This window comes from Myotis brandtii, unplaced genomic scaffold, assembly GCF_000412655.1.
Source record: "Myotis brandtii unplaced genomic scaffold, ASM41265v1 scaffold59, whole genome shotgun sequence".
Lineage (NCBI taxonomy): Eukaryota > Metazoa > Chordata > Mammalia > Chiroptera > Vespertilionidae > Myotis > Myotis brandtii.
The window spans coordinates 870,217-875,597 of record NW_005370223.1 but is presented as its reverse complement, the minus strand read 5'-3'; the positions used below and the strand labels follow the sequence as shown (position 1 = coordinate 875,597).

The following is a 5,381-nucleotide window of genomic DNA, read 5'->3' as shown; positions in this document are numbered from 1 at the left end:
GTGCCACGCAGCCCGGAGGTCCCACGCCGCGCCGCACGTGTGGCTGAGAAAGTGGTTAGAAAGCTCAGTAATCCTGCCCCGCTCCTGCTCGCAGGCCTTGGTGTTCGGATTAACCGTTTGGAAAGGGCGTGGGGAGAAACTGAGCTTTATTATCAGCACACCGGCCAGGGATTCCGCAGGGCTGTCCAAGTTAGAATCCAATCTCAGGGCTCCCCCTTTTCACCCAGGTTTGCCTTCTTCCTGTTTAAGGAAGTCAGAGCCTGGGTTTCGGATTCTTCTCATTTAAATTTTAATTTGCCCAACTAGATTACAAGGATAAGGCTTTTGATTTGTTTTCTTCTGTTCTCGAAGGTATTCCCAGGGCTTGGAACAGAGCCTGACATATACTGGGCACTCAACAAATGTATTTTTTTATTTTATTTATTGAAAGGGAGGGAGAGAGAGAGAGACATCGTTATGCATTCATTGGTTGATTGTTATATGTGCCCTGACCCGGGACCCGAAACCCTGGCTATTGGGACAGCGCTCTAACTGAACTGCCTGGTCAGGTCTCAACAAATATCTGTTGAATGATTTTAAGGAAGAACACCCATCCATTTTGCAGCTCTTGTCTCCTGACTTAGGCCATAGTTCAGCTACTGAAGGTGAGCTTCCGAAAATGGGAGTCTTCAGGTAATTTAATTCTCAAGGATTTAAAGAGAGTAGGTGGTAATTCTTTGACACAACCCTACTTTTGAAGAAATTCAACTCTTGTGCCAAGAACAAAATCTATGTAGTACAAGCAGATCCATTCTGAATACAAAATGTTTTATTGTCTATCCCATCCTATGTAACAAAAGGCTAATATGCAAATCGACCAAATGGCGGAATGACTGGTCGCTATGATGTGCACTGACCACCAGGGGGCAGATGCTCAATGCAGGAGCTGCCCCCTGGTGGTCAGTGCGCTCCCACAGGAGGAGCACCGCTCAGCCAGAAGCCCTGAGCCGGGCTCAGGCTGGTGAGCCCAGCGGTGGTGGGGGGAGCCTCTCCCGCCTCTTCAGCAGCACTAAGGATGTCCGAGGGCTCCTGGACTAGGCATAGGCCAGGCTGAGGGACCCCACCCCCACCCCCACCAAGTGCACGAATTTTGTGCACCGGGCCTCTGGTCTGTAAATAATTCTAATACATATTAGAATAATCAGTATGAGTTGGCTGAGAGGATCCTTGAGAAGAGGAGCTCACTTTACCTATAGTCTTCACTGGAAACCACCTCTAAAACTTCCAGAATAAGTTAGAATCTTCCCTTCTTCTTCTCCTCCTCCTCCTCCTCCTCCTCCTCTTCCTTCTTAGGCAGGCTGAAAAGTAACTAGCTTATATTCTTAAAACTATAAAGGTCATGAATGAGAAAGACTGAAGAACTATTCCAGATTAAAGGAATTTATTAAATATGGATCCTGGACCAGAAATCCTTTTTTTTTTTTTTAAATCTTTTCTTGCTTTAAAGAACATTATTGGGACAAAAGAAAACTATTTTAATAAGGCCTGCATATCAAATAACAATATTGTATCTGTTAATTGGGACAATAGAAAAAAATTTGAATAAGGTCTGTAGATTAAATAACAGTATTGTATCAGTGTTAATTTCCTGATTTTGTAATATTGTGGTTTGGCTGGAGACTGTCCTTTGTTTTAGGAAGTACCCAGCATTTAAGAATAAGGGAGAATCGTGTCTATGACACTTCCGAATGATTCTGATAAAGTATACATATATATGTGCATTCATTGGTTGACTTTTTATGTGTCCTGACCAGGAATCCAACCTGCAACCTTGGCATATTGGGATGATACTCTAATCAACCTAGCACTCTGGCCATGGCCGTATATGTCATATTCTTACTACTTGCAATGCAGTTTCCTTTTGATGACTACAGTAGCAGCACTACACTTGCTGGCTCCAGTTGTGTTTGGGATCTCGATCTTTCTTGGAGTTCTCTTGTACCTGTAAGAAAAGAGGCTTCAGAGTGAATCAAAATGTTCTCTAATTAGATAGTGGTGATGGTTTTTACAAATGTAAAATACTAAAAACCACTGAATTCTTTAAAAGGGTGGACAATTTTGGTATGTAGGTTATATTTGTTTTTTAAAATACAATTTTAAAAATAAAATTGTGAGGCTGCCACAAGCCATTGATATTTCTTAGTTATTTGTATTAGATGCAGTTGTAACAGAGATCACATATTCTCTGGACAAGTCCATCTTCTTCTTCTTTTTTTTTTTTTAATCTTTATTGATTTCAGAGAGGAAGGGAGAGGAAGAGAGAGAGCGAAACATCAAAGATGAGAGAGAATCATTGATCGGCTGCACGTCCCATCTGGGGATCGAGCCCCCAACCCAGGCATGCGCCCTTGGCCGGAACCGAACCTGGGACCCCTCAGTCCACAGGCCAACGCTCTATCCACTGAGCCAAACCAGCCAGGGCAGTCCATCTTCTTTGAAGTGAGGTGGTAGGAAGAGGTGGTGGTCAAGATAATGAAATACATTATAGTTTTCTATTAATTACTCTGTGCATTACATATTTAAACAAATTACTGGTCTGAACTTTTATTATAGCAATTATTATAGACAGTCTGTGTGGATAAAGTATGGGTTTATTAATCAGCCCTGCCATTTACTACCTCGCAGCCTTGGGTATGTGCTTTAACCTCACAAGAACTCAGTTTCTCACCTGTAAAAGTGGGGATGATGATAATCTGCACTTTAAGGGCAGAGGATATGTATAAAGAAACGTTTTCCTTGTAGAAAACAAACCTGAAAACCAGGAAAGTTACTACTCAAGAGCAGCGATTTTAATCAGTGTGCCACAAGAATTTTTAAAACATGCAATACCTGACTATTTAGTCTGCGAGCCTGGCCTCTTTTCCCATAGACGGTCAAATCAAAAGACACCAGCCGACACTACGATAGTCATAGGTGTGAAGGAATCAAAATTATACCTATTTTTTGGTCAGATTAGAAAAAAATATATGTAAGTTTTGGCGTGCTACAGAATTTTAGTAGTTAGTTGATATGTGCCAGGAGATGAAAAAGGTCGAAAATTGCAGCTCAAGGGGAATCTCCATGTGGGATGGGGTCTCTCCAGACAACAACCACAAAAGCCATTCGCCCTCTGACCTGAGCTTAGACTAAAGACCCGTCAAGGCAGATGGACACCTTTAAACAAGACTTTACTGACCATGTGTCACAGGGAAATCCACCATGAATCTGGACAAGTTAAGCCTTCTCCTTGGGGTCCACAGAACCTATCTATTTAACTGGGCATCCAGGGAAATGAGGCCACCCAGGGGGACTGGCCCTCCTTACTTCTGGCCTCATGCCTTTTGCTGAGGAGTAGTTACCTGCCTCTCCCAAAATCCAGTCAGAGAGGGAAGCACAATAGCAAACCTTATCTATTCTTATTGATTTTTTTTTTTTAGGTTAATAGCTCATGAGGAACTTTATTTTTCTATTATTTAAAGTATTACGAATAGTGGTACATATGTCGCCTTTTCCCCCATTGACCTCCTGCCAGCCTCCCCCAACCCTTGGCACATGCCCTCACCTCCCTAGCGTCTATATCCATTGGGTATGCTTATATGCATGCATACAAGTCCTTTGGTTGATCTCTTACCTCCACCCCTCCCCTGCCTTCCCACTGAAGTTTGACAGTCTGTTCGATGCTTCTTTGTCTCTGTATCTATTTTTGTTCATCAGTTTGATGTTCATTATATTCCACGAATGAGTGAGATTATGTGATATCTTTCTCTGACTGGCTTATTTCACTTAGCATAATGCTCTCCAGTTCCATCCATGCTGTTGCAAATGGTAAGGATTCCTTCTTTTTTACAGCAGCGTAGTATTCCATTGTGTAGTTGTACCACCGCTTTCTAATCCACTCTGATTTTTTTTTTTTTTTTTTTTTTTTTTTTTAGAGTGAGGAAAAGAGAGGGGGAGAGAGAAAGGAACATTTATGTGAGAGTGAACCACTGATCAGCACGTGCCCAACTGGGGATTGAACCCACAACCTGGCTATGTGCCCTGACCAGGACTCGAACCCCAGACCTCTCAGTGTGTGGGCCGATGCTCTAACCAACTGAGCCACACTGGCCAGGGTACAAACATTTTCTTTTAAGTCAAGGCGGATTGACAGGAGTGGGTATTTAAAGAAAGGTTTAAGAAGCTTTGTTTTATTCTCACGTCCCTCTGTTTACCTGTGGTATACCTACTCATCCATCCATTTAACTAATAAAGGGACAATTTTGTTATTCTGGCAAAATGCAACCCCAAGATCAGGAACTCATTGTCACCCTGCTTTGTGTATGAAGTATTTAAAGTGTTGTTGAGTTGAGATAATATACTTGGAAGATACAGCCATTTGGAGTCAGTGAAGATAAGTTTTATGATGGCCTATATCTCAGTCAAAGGGAAAAAATAGTCTTTTCAGAAGTGGTGCTGGGACAATGGATAGTTATGTGGAAAATAATTAAGTGGGACCACTTCCATTTATTGTATAGAAAATAACTTAAAATGGCTCATGAATCTAACTGCAGAAATGTGTTATAGTCATACAACATAATATTATTCAGCTATATACTATATAAAGGAATGAAGTACTGACAGAAACTACAACCTGGATGAAACTTGAAAACATTATGTGAAATGAAGGAAGCCCGTCACAAAAGGCCACATATTATATGATTTTATTTACATGAAATGTCCAGAATAGGCAAATCCCTAACGACAGAAAGTGGATTCGTGGTTGTTAGGACCCGTTATTTACATGAAATGTCCAGAATAGGCAAATCCATAGCGACAGAAAGTGGATTCGTGGTTGTTAGGACCCAGGAGGGAGTGGGGAACGGGGAATTTCTGCTAATGAACATAAACGTTTCTTTCAGGAGTAAATGAAATGTTCTAAATTTAGATAGTGATGTTGGTTTTACAAGTCTGGTATACAAAAAACTACTGAATTGGACACTAAAGAGATGAATTTTATGGTATGTGAATTAAATGTCAATAAAACTGTTATATAACAAAAGAACCTATCTCACAGCATTACAATTATGCCTTTATATATATTTCTCCTTCTACCAAAATTAGCCTGTTTGCTCCCTTCATCCTTACACATTGTCGATACTAAATGAACACGATAAATACTTGTTGAGCCAGTGATTAATTCATTGACATTTTTGACTTTGGCAGTTGGCAGGAAAGATTATTGGTGGCTGAGCCAGAGGCCTGGAGAAGAAAAAGCACCAGGTTTGAGCAGCCAGTAATTCCTGTCTAGCTAGAGACACAAGAAAAGAAGCAGTCCAAATGTGAGTAGTAAAGTCGGTACTACCTATTCTTTGTTCCATTAAAAA

General features: G+C 41.1%; 1 long non-coding RNA gene across 2 annotated transcripts in view; it reads left to right on the top strand.

The window, feature by feature from the left end:
• LOC106728329 overlaps positions 1-5,381 on the top strand; it is an 8,864-nt gene that overhangs the window by 2,250 nt on the left and 1,233 nt on the right. Inside the window, exons 1-2 of one of the 2 annotated variants that reach the window (XR_001364631.1) lie at positions 4,915-5,015; positions 5,221-5,336. This is a non-coding gene — a long non-coding RNA (uncharacterized LOC106728329). Of the gene's footprint in view, positions 1-4,914; positions 5,016-5,220; positions 5,337-5,381 lie in introns of those variants that run through there. The other variant, XR_001364632.1, reaches the window with a different exon arrangement.